Genomic DNA, 16516 nt, shown 5'->3' with positions numbered 1-16516 from the left:
GTATATAATACACTGACGTATTTTTGTTGAAATAAGATATGTTCTCAGTAAATGTTTAGCAATTAAACCAATAAACAAACGAGAACATATCTCATGAAACATGAGTGACTCATAAATGATATCATTGAGAAACTTGAAGTATTTCTGCCCTCGTAACAAGCGTTATTTAATGACCGGAAAGGCATTAACGTGAAGAGGGTATTAACATAGGAACAAATGGGTTCACAGAGGAAGGTGGGGTGATAGAATTCCAATGCCAAAATAGAATGCAAAATATGCGTGTTATGTTACTTTTTTCATTGTGTATGTCATTTGGTCGAAGATTATGTATGTATAGCAATTAAAGCCAATAATAAGCATGTAATATCCCTGTTTTAATGATATCTAGAATATTAATTCATTTTTTTCTGATCAATTAATGAATTTCTTATCGAAAATGTGTCGTTCTGGTGACAACTATGTAAAACAATTATAATTTGGTTTTCTGCAGTTACATTTCAATATTCACGAACCTTATACTAAACATGATTCCAAACTACCAGGAACATCTTAATATGAATCAGAGAGGTCATCCCCACTAAATTCTAAGTTTCCATTTTATCAAAATGTAGGAGAAAAAGGGTAATATATTACGCCCAAAATGCATCATTTTGAACAAGAACCTGTTAAGGGGGAGTACCCTCAAACAAACCTGCCAACACATTAACCTAATAAATTTCGGTTCTGAGGGAGGGACACAAGTCAAAAGTTCACGCCCCTAAGTTACACCCTCATCCCTTAACTTCTGCATCCTGCATCATGAGTCCTGAATACAACTCCAATAGAGTTGATTTCTTCCTTATAGCATGGGGCAATTCGCAGAATAAATGACCTTAAACATTCAAGACCACATCTTACTTAATAACTCCGTCTCTTTTGGAAGTCAGTGTTCGTAACGATGCCATTTCAAGCCGGATATTGCATCTGCGACAGACACATTCATATCGTTCAGGTCACGTGATTCATTACTGCGAGTACCTGCTGTGTTGTCCGTGTATTACTACGTATTTTTTATATAATTACTTGTATGAGTTTCAAAAGGTCCCTTAGTTATTTGAATTACGTTTTTCTCCATATTTGGATTAAAGGCCCACAATATAAAATGATGCGATTTATAATGCATCATCATGTTTAACTCACTTGATTTTAATTATAATAACCATAAGATTTAAGTACAGATACGGACCTATAAACCATGGATTGACAACTGCCAAGGTTATCGGTGAAACGAAAAGAAATAATAATTTACCCACAATCCTTAGCGCGCGCTCGGCAAATATCGGAAAATTCCGCCGAATCTCCGATCGGTGATTAACGGCGATCTTCGGTTATTTCCGCCAGCACTGCTGATAATTATTTTTAACACCGATCGACATGTCGCATGTAATATGTTTGTAGTTTATCGTTATTGTATTTTCTCTAATTATCGAAGTATTAATCAGGACCTAATATGTTCCTGATTCAATTTATATTTAGTTTTAACTAATGTTTTCCTACATGCATATATTCGGTCGATGTCGGACGTCTCGAACACGACCACACGGTAAGATCTCGGAATGAAATAGCGCTGCACGCGTGAGTTTGAGCTAATCGCATCAACACAGACGAGAGTTGCCAATCCATGGTTTATAGGTCCGTGGTACAGATAATAAATACTAGCTTAATTTTTTTTTAATTAATAGCTACGTGGTCATACATTCCCAAGTTATATCTGTACTTAAATCATGTGTGTTTTGTTTCAATCATTAAAGTCAAATGAGTTTTTTGGGCATCGTCCTATAGGGTGCGCCTTAAACGAATACAGCTTAAACTCATAAGATCTTTTCTGGAAATGAATTATAACTAACAATTAAATAAGGCACTTACTAATTTTATTATTCTCACATGCTCCATTATTGTGGTGAATGTATAATTGTGTATAATTTAAATACCATAGTCTTTTTTTCTAGTTGATTTGTTTATTTAAAAAAAATCGCCAAACTGCAATAAAAATCAAGGGGATGGTTCAAATTAAGGTTCTTCTTGAAATACTATGGAATTGTATATGGTTTGTTCACTAAAGAAGATTTATTATCGAAATAAGAGAAAACAGTGTACAAAGTTGAACATATAAACAGAACTTAAAAAAAACTAATGCATTGGCATCGTACTTAAACAATTCCGTGTTAGGAAGAAATACACAGGACGGTCGAATCGCACTAACAAGAAGGCAATCAGTTGTTTGGTGATATATATTGGCCTTAAACTGAAATTACACAGGTAATTTCACCGGTAACACTCGATTACACTGTAGTTTCACATGTACACTCAGTTACACTGCAGTTTCACCGGTACACTCGATTACACTGTAGTTTCACCGGTACACTCGATGACACTGTAGTTTCACCGGTACACTCGATTACACTGTAGTTTTACCGGTAACACTCGATTAGACTGCAGTTTCACCGGTACACTCAGTTACACTGTAGTTTCACCGGTACACTCGATGACACTGTAGTTTCACCGGTACACTCGATTACACTGTAGTTTCATCGGTTACACTCGATGACACTGTTATTTCACCGGTAACACTCAGTTACACTGCAGTTTCACCGGTACACTCAGCTTCACTGTAGTTTCACCGGTACACTCGATGACACTGTAGTTTCACCGATAACTTTCGAATACACTGTAGTTTCAACGATAACACTCGATAGCATTGTTGTTCCGCCAGTAACACTCGTTTACACTGTAGTTTCAACAGAAACACTCGATAACACGGTAGTTTCACCGGTTACGCTCGATTACACTGTAGTTTCACCAGTTACACTCGATCACACTGTAGTTTCACTGGTAACACTCGATTACACTGTAGTTTCACCGATAATAGTCGATTACACTGTAATTTCACCGGTAACACTCGATTACACTGTAGTTTTACCGAAAACAGTCGATTACACTGTAATTTCACCAGTTACACTCGATAACACTGTAGTTTTACCGATAACAGTCGATTACACTGTAGTTTCATCGGTAACACTCGATTACACTGTAGTTTTACCGATAACACTCGATTACACTGTTATTTCACCAGTTACACTCGATTACACTGTAGTTTTACCGGTAACACTCGATTACACTGTAGTTTTACCGGTAACACTCGATTACACTGTAGTTTCACCAGTTACACTCGATTACACAGTAGTTTCACCAGTTACACTCAATTACACTGTAGTTTCACCGGTAACACTCGATTACACTGTAGTTTCACCGGTAACACTCGATTACACTGTAGTTTTACCGATAACACTCGATTACACTGTAGTTTCACCAGTTACACTCGATTACACTGTAGTTTCACTGGTAACACTCGATTACACTGTAGTTTTACCGGTAACACTCGATTACACTGTAGTCTCACCAGTTACACTCGATTACACTGTAGTTTCACCAGTAACACTCGATTACACTATAGTTTCACCGGTAACACTCGATTACACTGAAGTTTCACCGATAACAGTCGATTACACTGTAGTTTCACCGGTAACACTCGATTGCACTGTAGTTTTACCGATAACAAACGATTACACTGTAGTTTTACCGATATCAGTCGATTACACTGTAGTTTCACCGATAACAGTCGATTACACTGTAGTTTTACCGATAACAGTCGATTACACTGTAGTTTCACATGGTAATAGTCGATTACACTGTAGTTTCACCGGTAACACTCGATTACTATGTAGTTTCACTGGTAACATTGATATACATAACTTAGTGAACAAGTAAAAAATGAATTTGAAATGTCATGGCTACTAATTATGGAAAAAGGTGATGCCCAAAATATTTCAAGATGAATTTCTTTCTTTTGTCCAATTTCAAGGCTAGTACAGTATCATTAGCAGAAATAACTTGAGCCTGCCGACGATTGACGTATTCATGTTAACAATAGCTCACACTGCAGACCTCCAGGTAGCTTATGCCTCATTAAAAGGTGCAACACATCCAAAGAGATGCATTCCATCAATCGGAACCTATGGCATTTAATTAGGTTTATTTTCATAATAGTTTGCAAGCGTTCGGTGCGTTGGAATATAAAACAGGAATCAATATTGTGCCATAGTCTGCCTTCTTTATATTTAATACAATAATGATGTACGAATATAAGGATTGTTGTTTATAGATAAACAAGGAAATGGTATGGTCGCATGGTAAGCCATCCATCAGAAGGATGCAATTTCCTTGTTTATGCAAAGTTCTGTTAGTGCTTCTTCGATATTAACATCGAGATTAGTTCTATGTCAAATGTTCTTGATTAACCATTATGATATTTTTGCATGTATTGCATTTTTGAATAACACCAAAATGACGTTTCTATTAGGATACTTTATTTCAAAGGGAGGTAGTGAAACCAAATTTTACTATGATGACACGGCATTTTTTTAATTGTGTCTGGAATAACATAATGCCTATATAAGAAAATGGTAAAACAATTCAAATTTTCATTCCAGTGTTGTAGAAAAAAAGTATTAGAGTAGTTATGAAACGATCGACTTTAATCTCCAGTTAAAAGTTATTCCGTTGTTTTTACCTGCTACAGAAGTTAATGTAGCCTGTTGTCTTCCTGCTCTTCGTCGTTTGATGAATCTCCATGGCCACCAATTCAGGACACACATGAAGCCCAAGTAGTTTCAAGACAGATGGCTTCCTTTTGTCCAATATCCAGGCTATTCTTTAGTTAAAGATGGCATGATGCAATCAACTGCAATGTACTTCAGCCGTCTTCCTGCTTGTTTACATTAGCTTACACGATATAGATTATAAGTATCTCCTATGGCTGAGAGTGTAAGATTCTAGGTTCATCCCGACCCGAGCGTAGGGCACGAGGGTCGGGATGAACCCATCTTACACGAGCGGCTATGGTAGATGCTTTTTCTCCCACCTCAGTTAAACAAAATTAAGTAAAAATGTATTATTTGCTGGAACTCTTTTGCGCTTAGTGAACATTATTGCGTATGGATATGCGATAATTCGTGGTTGTCATGGATATGGGCGCAGTAAGATTATGTTAATAGTCAAATCGGTCTTTAAATAGTTCTAAGGAGAGTGAAGCATTATTTCTTAAAAGGTGCGTGAAAACTGTTTTATATTTACATTTGAAGCGAGGAATACTTAATTAGCGTTCTAAATATTGCCACAAGACAAGATTTCCATGATGCTACAGACGACAGTCTTCAACAAGGGAGGTAATTACAATATGGTGACCATTAAAAAGGAGTTCCGTACGGGCATTTTATCTTCGCCCGTGGGCAAGATAAGAATTTCTAGCATGGTTAAATTATTGGATCTACTTATCTGAGGTGGGAGAAAAGGACATCATGTCTATGTGTATCGTGTCATTGAGGATTGAAGCACGTCGACGGTGTTGCATGACGAAACTTCCATATGCTTGCTATAAATTCAGTTTCGTATCGCTCGTTTTGTTTTGATAAAATAGAAAATAACGTAAACAATGTAATGCTATACGTTAGTTGTTATATAACACTATGAGTGACACTATAAATGAGTTATATGCCGCATCATATAACGCTATGAGTGACACTATAAATGAGTTATATGCCGCATAATATAACGCTATGAGTGACACTATAAATGAGTTATATGTCGCATAATATAACGCTATGAGTGACACTATAAATGAGTTATATGCCGCATAATATAACGCTATGAGTGACACTATAAATGAGTTATATGCCGCAACATGCAACACAATGAGTGACATTATAAAAGAGTTATATGCCGCATAATATAACGCTATGAGTGACACTATAAATGATTTATATGCCGCATAATATAACGGTATGAGTGACACTATAAATGAGTTGTATGCCGCATAATATAACATGATGAGTGACACTATAAACGAGATATATGCCGCATAATATAACGCTATGAGTTACACTATAAACAAGATATATGCCGCATAATATAACGCTATGAGTGACACTATAAACGAGTTATATGCCGCATAATATAACGCTATGAGTGACACTATAAACGAGTTATATGCCGCATAATATAACGCTATGAGTGACACTATAAACGAGTTATATGCCGCATAATATAACGCTATGAGTGACACTATGAATGAGTTATATGCCGCATAATATAACGCTATGAGACACCCTATAAAAGAGTTATATGCCGCATAATATAACGCTATGAGTGACACTATAAACGAGTTATATGCCACATAACATAACGCTATGAGTGACACTATAAATGAGTTATATGCCACATAATATAACGCTATGAGTGACAATATAAACGAGTTATATGCCGCATAATATAACGCTATGAGTGACACTATAAACGAGTTATATGCCGCATAATATAACGCTATGAGTGACACTATAAACGAGTTATATGCCGCATAATATAACGCTATGAGTGACACTATAAACGAGTTATATGCCGCATAATATAACACGATGAGTGACACTATAAATAAGTTATATGCCGCATAATATAACGCTATGAGTGACACTATAAACGAGTTATATGCCGCATAATATAACGCTATGAGTGACACTATAAAAGAGTTATATGCCGCATCATATAACGCTATGAGTGACACTATAAAAGAGTTATATGCCGCATCATATAACGCTATGAGTGACACTATTAATGAGTTATATGCCGCAACATGCAACATAATGAGTGACACTATAAATGAGTTATATGCCGCATAATATAACACGATGAGTGACACTATAAATGAGTTATATGCCGCATAATATAACACGATGAGTGACACTATAAATGAGTTATATGTCGCATAATATAACACGATGAGTGACACTATAAATGAGTTATTTTGCGCAGAATATAACGCTATGAGTGACACTATAAACGAGTTATATGCCGCATCATATAACGCTATGAGTGACACTATAAATGAGTTATATGCCGCAGCATGCAACACAATGAGTGACATTATAAAAGAGTTATATGCCGCATAATATAACGCAATGAGTGATTTTATAAATGAGTTAGATACCGCATAATATAACACAATGAGTGATTTTATAAATGAGTTAGATACCGCATAATATAACGCTATGAGTGACACTATAAATGAGTTAGATACCGCATAATATAACGCTATGAGTGACACTATAAATGAGTTATATGCCGCATCATATAACACGATGAGTGACACTATAAACGAGTTATATGCCGCATAAGATAACGCTATGAATGACACTATAAATGAGGTATATGCCGTATAATAAAACACGATGAGTGACACTATAAATGAGTTAAATGCCGCATCATATAACACGATGAGTGACACTATAAACGAGTTATATGCCGCATAATATAACGCTATGAGTTACACTATAAACAAGATATATGCCGCATAATATAACGCTATGAGTGACACTATACATGAGTTATTTTGCGCAGAATATATCACTATGAGTGACACTATATAAATGAGTTATTTTGCGCAGAATATATCACTAAGAGTGACACTATAATGAGTTATTATGCGCAGAATATATCACTTTGAGTGACACTATAATGAGTTATTTGGTGCAGAATATATCACTGTGAGTGACACTATAATGAGTTATTTGGTGCAGAATATATCACTATGAGTGCCACTATAAATTAGTTATATGGCGCAACAATTAACTTTATGAATGACACTATAAGGAGTTAATTTGACGCAGTATATAACACTTTGACACGATAATTAGCTATATGCCGCGTGTCGAATTTCAAATACAATTGCGTGAAGTGCTAGTTTGTTTGAAAAATAATATAAGGAAGTATATTGGATGGGGAAGTTAACTGGATCTGATAAAATAAAGAGGTATTCTTGATTAGGTAGGATGAGGAAGGTTTGGGAAATATACTGTATGATGAATTATTTCAACGTGAACCATGGAGTATAATGTTATCTCTGTAATGTGAGTGATATCTTTGTCTTGAGGAGAACAGGTCAGACTTTTTATATTTATCATTTTAATTTTTTATAAGCATCATAACTTAAAACATGTATATGGTTAACCACACAAACATTGTGACCAAAGCTTTGGGTATGATTTTAAATTGTTTGTAGTAGAATTGCACTATTGGTGGATACAATGTTGATATATAGGTGGATATATTTTATTCCTCCAAATATGAAGAGATAATTGTACAACACAATATATACCACACATGTGCCATATTATTTCAGATAATAATGTATATATAAATTGTAATCTGAAATAATATTGCACAGTCCATTAAAATTTGCAATAACTTTCAGCAAAAATATACGAAAGGCAGTTTATTGTATGACTTCCGGTAGTTTATGGCGATTTATCAGTGAAATAAATATTATATCACTGTTTCAAACTTCGAAAATATCTCTCTTAGTGTAAATTTCTCTTAGTGTAAGATCAGACACCGAAACTAACAAGTATCCTTTATTTAATTCTAAAATAGGTCGGGGATATATAAGATAATCAATGTATTGGTCTTGCTTGCAAAGCATAAACTTAACAAAATTTATAGTGTGCCATTAAACACATGTACACGTTATCATTTCATATGACATCAAAGAGATTCTTAAACATAAGATATTTACTATGTTTGAAGGTGAAGGGATGATCATTGAAATATTTATTCAGCTGGGAGCGGAAGATGTGTGTGTGTGTATATTTAATATTAATTCAGTTGGGGGCTGAAGAAGGTGTGTGTGTGTGGGGGGGGGGGGTAATTATTTATTCAGCTATGGGCGGAAGGTGTGTGTGCGTGGGTTGTGGAGCAATATTTATACAGCTGGGAGCGGAAGGTGTGTGTGTGTGTGTGGGGGTAATATTTATTCAGCTAGGGGCGGAAGGTGTGTGTGATGGGGGGGGGAATATTTATTCAGCTGGGAGCCTGGGAGCAGAAGGTGTGTCTGTGTGTGTGTGTGTGTGTGGGGGGGGGGTAATATTTATTCAACTGGGAGCGGAAGGTGTGTGTGTGTGTGTTTGGGGGGAGGGGGATTTTTAATTCAGCTTGGGCGGAAGGGGCAAGTTTTTGTGTTTGTGTGTGGGGGAGGGGTAATATTTATTCAGTTGGGAGCGGAAGGTGTGTGTGTAGGGGGGGGGTATTATTTATTCAGCTTGGGCGGAAGGAGTGTGTTGTTTGTGTGTGTGTGTGTGTGGGGGGGCGTTATATTTATTCAGCTGGGAGCGGAAGGTGTGTGTGTGTGTGAAAATTAGATTTATATCACAGACAGACAGGCACGGTCTGTCTATAATATGAATGGTTGTATTTGCGCGATTTCTTTTTGATACATTTGTTCTTTCTTGCCCTTTCCTAATTATGCCAAAAATCACTTCTACGGGATTTGTTCTATCAAAAGCTCCCTGTTATTGAAATATCATTTAAAACATGACTTCTTGTATAAAGTTAGATTTTGATATTATTCTTTCTGCGGGCCATTCAACAGTTATCAGAGCAATACTGCGTCGGGTAATAACAAAATGCATCGTTGCTTGCTGTCTCGCCGGTATAATAAACTTGTGTTATGGTTTCTTTCACGATACCGTGGCTTATTTGATGAACGAGTTCATTGTTTCATTTCTGGTAAATATTTATATTTACCCTGAATATAGTATTCCAAACTGCAGTTTGTTTTAAAAACACAACACAAAGACTGTGTGTGTGTGTGTGTGTGTGTGTGTGTGTGCGTGTGCGTGTGCGTGTGCGTCTGCGTGTGCGTGTGCGTGTGCGTGTGTGTGTGTGTGAAAGAGAGAGAAAGAGGGGGGTGGGAGGGGGAGGGAGGGAGAAAAGAGTGAGGGAGGGAGAGAGATATTCTTTATTTACACCATTATAAAGAAACAAAATTACACCATTATAAAGAAACAATATCATGTCATTACTATTACTAGTATTTCTGATACAAGCGTTATTTCATTACTGTAAAGGTATATAATGTCAAGGGGTCCGTAACATGCAAACGCTGGGCTCCCAACAGAGGGTGTGACTCATTCAATTTCATAGACTATGCACTTCCCCCGTCAAGACAAAATATGTAAGTAATTTACTTTATAAATTCTGTTTTTGTACGTAGAGCTGTACGGACCATGACGTTATGTAACTCTGAAGTGACGTTTTGTTACCTCTAGGACCATGACGTCATGTAACTGATGTAACCCTATAGTGACGTTTTGTTAAGGCTAGTCCCTTGACGTAATGTAACCCTATAGTGACGTTTTGTTACGGCTAGTACCATGACGTGATGTAACTCTATAGTGACGTTTTGATACGACTAGTACCATGACGTGATGTAACCCTATAGTGACGTGTTGTTACGGCTAGTCCCATGACGTGATGTAACCCTATAGTGACGTTTTTTTACGGCTAGTCCCATGACGTGATGTAACCCTATAGTGACGTTTTGTTACAGCTAGTCCCATGACGTGATGTAACCCTATAGTGACGTTTTGTTACGGCTAGTCCCAGTTATTCTTTCAACACGTCTTGTTCTTTTTTCCCCTATCGTTTTCTCTGTGGAAATGCTGTACACATTTATTATAATACAGTACAGACCATACAGTGTCACTTCTATCTGTAAGTGTACCTCACATAGTTCATGCCATTGCCATGATGGGTGTATTTCATAAATCAACTACTCGGCTATTTTCAATCGAAAACAACCTCGGATGTATATGAACGGATTACAGTGTCAGAAATATTGACATTTGAACTACGATTCAAGTAGATCGCGTAGTTATTTCAATTTAGCAGTAAAACTTAATTCTTTGGAATCTGGTTTATTTATTCACTGATTCACTAAATTGGCAATCACTTTAAACCTAGATTTACCGCATACATTTTAAAACACTACAATTAATTCATACTATTATTAAAAAATAGGACCTGCTTCTACTTCATCCGAGGTATGTTTTTGATGGGAAAAGGCCGAGTTTTGAATGTTTCAGAAGTATATCGGCACGGACCACGACCAATTTATTGGTATATTGAGTGCATTTAATTTTTTCCCCTGAAATTCAGACCCCATCATTTTCTGCACTATACTAAATGTATTTTCTGAATACTAATATTTTCAAAGCACTTCATTTTGGAAAGCAATTAATATGCAATCTGAAACATTATAGGTCTTTGTTTGATTTCATTGAGAATATGCCTGCATTTTACTGATAAACTAATGGACTTAATGGCTAAATTACATCATGCGTCATTTTACCATTATATAACTGTTTGCTTTGACTCTTTTGCATATTTTTAATAAAAAAAAACGCCATAATCGACAAAAAATGTCCATTTTCGGAATATGACCCAAATGATATGATTTGAACCATAATGACTTTGATCGTGTTTAAATAAGAACATTAAATATGCATCTGTCCGTAGGTCCATATATTTTTGCCCGTGCATTGACGTAACAAAACGTCAAAAGCCGTAAAAAAACGTCACTGGTCGTTAAGAGACGTCACTAATCGTATCAAAGCGACACTGAATGTAGCATAAGGCCTCTAGTCGTAACAAAACGTCACTAGTCGTAGCAAAACGTCACTAACCATAATACCAAGCCACTAGCCGCAACGAAACGTCACAAGCCTTAACAAAATGCAACTAGCCTCAAAAAGGTCATTAGCCATAACAAAACGTCACTAGCCGTAAAAAACGTAAATAGCCATAACAAAACGTCACTAGCCGTAAAAAACGTCACTAGCCGTAACAAAACGTCACTAGCCGTAGTTAAACTTCACTAGCGTTAGCCGTAAGACGAGCTTTACACAACGTCACTAGCGTCTGTCCTTATGCAAGAACATTTAAATACTGTTGTATTTAGGGAAAATAGAAATGTATTATGTGTTCCTGAAAGTCACCTCCAGAATCGACTGACGTACATCCATAACCGTTTGTATAGGGCTTTAAAATTTAGACTGCCGTTATTTCGCCACAAATTAGTTCATCATTGTATTTGCTAGCGATGGTAATTAAAAACCTGTCATTTTGTAAGTGGATGCTATTTTGAAGGGTCATATATTTGCTGTAGTGAACAAAACACTTACTCGTAAACTGTAATTCAATTTCGTAGTGGCAGACACAATCACAAAATACGGTAACGCATTAAAATCTTGGCAGCGCTCATACAAGATAAAGACAGTTATAAAATGATTATTCTATATTTTTTTAACCATACTTTGATTAAAACTACCGACCACACCTTCGGTTGAACATTTTAAGCCTGTTGTCGAGGTATTGTCGTAGCTTTTCGTCCTTATCGTCGGAGGCTTTAACTGTGGTCATAAATAAACAGACGTGCAAGATATTGAAATGATTTTGACTACATGGTGCCCCAGAAATGTCCTAAAACTGAATAATTGTTCAGTTATGCCATAGTTGACTGAAAATAACAACAACAATAACACCAACAACAAGTACTACAACAACTACTTCAACTACAACAACAGCTACAACGACAACTTCAATTACAACAACAACAACACCACAACCACCACCACCAACAACAACAACAGTTGAGCGTTGCCGTTGGCAACGTGAATCACTTGTTTGTTCTATTGTACTATTAAGTAAATTTAGGAACAATCCGAAATAACATACGTAGGCCACGTGCAAGCCACGTGTTTTACTACGGATATAATCTCATTTTAAATTGAAAGTAGCCATAGATAAGTTTTAATCTGTTAAACGAACACTAAAAAGTGTACCTCACACATGTTAAGACTGTGTATGTTCGTTTTCACTTACATCCGAAACGCCATGTGTAGCTGTCCGTTCTATCAGTACATATCGTGTGATGCCGCCGTTAACCGATATCGCTCTCAGGGTGTAAATTGGTTATGGTTGACCGGTAAAAAAGATTAATGCTACAGTCGGATTTATGTCTTTGGGTACATGATTTCAAACCAAAGATTTAAGTTAATACGAAGATAAAGTTTATGACTGATAAATAGCTTTTTTAAATGTTAAACTTAACGCCGAATCAAATTATAAAATTTAATTGAGCTAACGGAGCTACTCGCCACTGATAACTTCAATTGTATGGCCTGTTCAAGAATCTCCCGTGCCAGCACGTAACACGAGCGCCTGTTAACTAAACATAAGTCATTATCGTTTAAAAACCTTGTGATTTTTTTGTTAAAATGTTATGAACTTGTTACATTATTGTAGCTCCAATAAGAGATTCTCAAGTTTGTTAGTTAGTATAATTCCATTTTATTGCAATGACAAATTGTTTATTTTTTTCTTTTCTCAGAGAACATTTCATTTTAGTTTAGGGAATTTTATACGATTTTTTTTCTTAATGAATAGAATTAAACTAATGCCCCGCAATATACTTCAGGGAGAAACAAACGAAAAACTACAACACATAATAACATTTGTATGAGCTTAAAAGCAGCATACCAGCTTGAACACTTTATTTAATTACCAGCTTCCATACAGTTATAAGCGATGCTAATTAAAAATAATCTTTGGGAAACGTAAATCGACATTACTCATTAAAATGCAAGCTTGAATCCATCTTTTAAAAGGGGCCTAAATAATCCTAGGAAAACCAATTTTACTTGAAAAATACATTTGAATGAACTCATTGCGAGAAGACACATTTTATTGAATAAATAGACACCAAAGGGAAGCAGTCAATGTTTAAATAGAAAGGTTTCGCTACATGACGTGTACGTGTGCTTGAACATGTAGCTGCACATAAATGCATTGGTTACAGTTGAGTTGAAAAGGTCGTTTGAGAAATTTCTTTTTAAACCCCTTTGCGTTCAGTTAAGGCAAAGTATCGCTCACGATAACCACAGTGTGCGAATAAGTACCCGGTTTACAATGTGTGCGCTATGATAGCTAATGTGCGTTAGTAAGTTCCCCGCTTATAATAAGATATTTAACGTGTGCGAATTAGCTCCCCGCTTACAGTGTATACACTAAGATAGCTGACGTGTGCGAGTTAGTTACACGCTTACAGTGTATGCACTAAGATAGCTGACGTGTGCTGATTAGTTCCCCGCTTACAGTGTTTACACTAAAATAGCTGACGTGTGCGAGTAATTTCCCCGCTTATAGTTAGTTCCCCGCTTACAGTGTTTGCACTAAGATTGCTGAAGTGTGCGAGTTAGTTGCCCGCTTACCGTGTATGCACTTAGAAAGCTGACGTGTGCGATTTAGTTCCCCGCTTACAATATATGCACTAAGATAGCTGACATTTGCGAGCTAGTTGCCCACTTACACTGTATGCACTAAGATAGCTGACGTGTGCGAGCTAGTTGCCCGCTTACACTGTATGCACTTAAATAGCTGACGTGTGCGAGTTAGTTCACCGCTTACAGTGTATGCACTAAGATAGCTGACGTGTGCGAGTTAGTTCACCGCTTACAGTGTATGCAATAAGACAGCTGACGTGTGCGAGTTAGTTCCCCTCTTACAGTGTATGAACTAAGATAGCTGACATGTGCGAGTTAGTTCCCCGCTTACAGTATATGCACTAAGATAGCTGACGTGTGCTAGTTAGTTCACCGCTTACAGTGTATGCACTTAAATAGCTGACGTGTGCTAGTTAGTTCCCCGCTTACAGTGTATGCACTAAGATAGCTGACGTGTGCTAGTTAGTTCCCCGCTTACAGTGTATGCACTAAGATAGCTGACGTGTGCGAGTTAGTTCACCGCTTACAGTGTATGCACTTAAATAGCTGACGTGTGCTAGTTAGTTCCCCGCTTACAGTGTATGCACTAAGATAGCTGACGTGTGCGAGTTAGTTCACCGCTTACAGTGTACGCACTTAAATTGCTGACGTGTGCGGGTTAGTTCCCCGCTTACAGTATATGCACTAAGATAGCTGACGTGTGCGAGTTAGTTCCCCGCTTACAGTGTACGCACTAAGTTAGCTGACGTGTGCGAATTATTTCCCCGCTTACAGTGTATGCACTTAAATAGCTGACGTGTGCGGGTTAGTTGAAAGCTTACAATGTATGCACTTAAATAGCTGACGTGTGTGGGTTAGTTCCCCGCTTACAGTGTATGCACTAAAATAGCTGACGTGTGCGAGTTAGTAAGTTCCCCGCTTACAGTGTATGCACTAAGATAACTGACGTGTGCGAGTTAGTAAGTTCCCCGCTTACAGTGTATGCACTAAGAAAGTTAAAGTGCGTGTGTTAGTTCCCCGATCACAGTGTATGCGCCGCTAAGAGAGCTAACATGTGCGAGTTAGTTCCCCGCTTATATTGTATGCGCCGCGATACCCAAAAAACAGTTTGCTAACTCACAAAACTGACAAAACAAGAAAAACATCGTGAGTTTTGGTGTTATTTTCTAATTTCAATCATTAAATTGCAGAATTTTGTTTGGACAGACAAGTAAAGACGAGAGAAAATGTGCATTTCTATTCTCACAAAAACCCGACTTTGACTGCGAATTGCTTATTTCAAATAGGTCTTAAATCTTCAGATTGTGCTTTAGAACTTTGCTTTACTCGGAAATGATTTACATATGTTTTTAATAACGTTTTATGAAAAATGGAAAAAAGGTTATCAGGTCACACCGATTCGGAAGTACCTACTCACTGTTACACGCCTTCTTTCTTTTAATTGACACATGAACGAGGAATCAAAGCATGGTTATACTATCTCAAATCATTGGTAACTTTCCATATTTATAGGGTTTTAAGCGTTACATGGGGACTCTTGATCTACATATTTGGCTTTCATTTTCATTGCAATGTTTTTTTATACCTACACCGGATTTAGTCACTTTATCAAATAAACCGTGGTTACGTTCGACTATTTGTTTTCCTTTTAAGAAACATTACCCATTCTATCGTTGTTTAATGTTTAGTATAGATGGTGAACTTTCTCCCATTATATTGTGTTGGGGTCGTAAAGCGCTAGAAATTAGTGATATTTCGCGTGCAAAATGGTCAATTGTCTATTCAAATTATAGGGAATGTATTGTTAAGTAGTCTGTGACCTGTAGGAAGACATCATCGGTTGAGAGTTTATCGCCTTGCAGAATATGCAAACATGGCAATATTTACTGTGGGTAAAGGTCATCTCTGGTACTTTAAGGGCAGCCGTGTAGTATCTGCAAAAATAGTAATGCACAAGACAATTGTAAACTACGCCCCCCCCCAGGTCCGGGGCAAAGAACGGGGACTTTGTCCAACCAAGCCCGGGCGAAATCCCTGTCCTGCGGGGACAAACTGCTGGTAAAATCTTCACCAATTGCCCAAGCACCCCAGGGGTCTAGGTAATGCCCAATCCCCACTATTTCTGGCGCGAACACAAAACCACCGCATTACTCGACACAGCGGGGCCACCTAGAAGGTAAACACACAGCCCATTTCCCGGCTATCCCTGTGATACCCTTGGACCTTGGGGGCCGTGGTTAAATTTGACTGATGCATAATATATCACTGTGGGTAAAGGTCATCTTTGGTACTACAAGGGCAGCCAATTG

At 37.2% G+C, this 16516-nt stretch overlaps 1 protein-coding gene across 2 annotated transcripts in view; it reads left to right on the top strand.

Moving 5' to 3' along the window:
• The window catches only part of LOC128206082 (two pore potassium channel protein sup-9-like), a 110627-nt gene that overhangs the window by 33483 nt on the left and 60628 nt on the right, over positions 1 to 16516 (top strand). Inside the window, exon 1 of one of the 2 annotated variants that reach the window (XM_052908232.1) lies at positions 7904 to 8028. The exons of the other annotated variant lie outside the window; for it this stretch is intronic. The gene's annotated coding sequence lies outside the window, so the exon portion shown is untranslated. Of the gene's footprint in view, positions 1 to 7903; positions 8029 to 16516 lie in introns of those variants that run through there. 2 annotated transcript variants of the gene reach the window in all.

This window comes from Mya arenaria, chromosome 10 (assembly GCF_026914265.1).
Source record: "Mya arenaria isolate MELC-2E11 chromosome 10, ASM2691426v1".
NCBI lineage: Eukaryota > Metazoa > Mollusca > Bivalvia > Myida > Myidae > Mya > Mya arenaria.
Note: the sequence above shows the minus strand (reverse complement) of the source record. Positions and strands in the feature narration are given on the sequence as shown.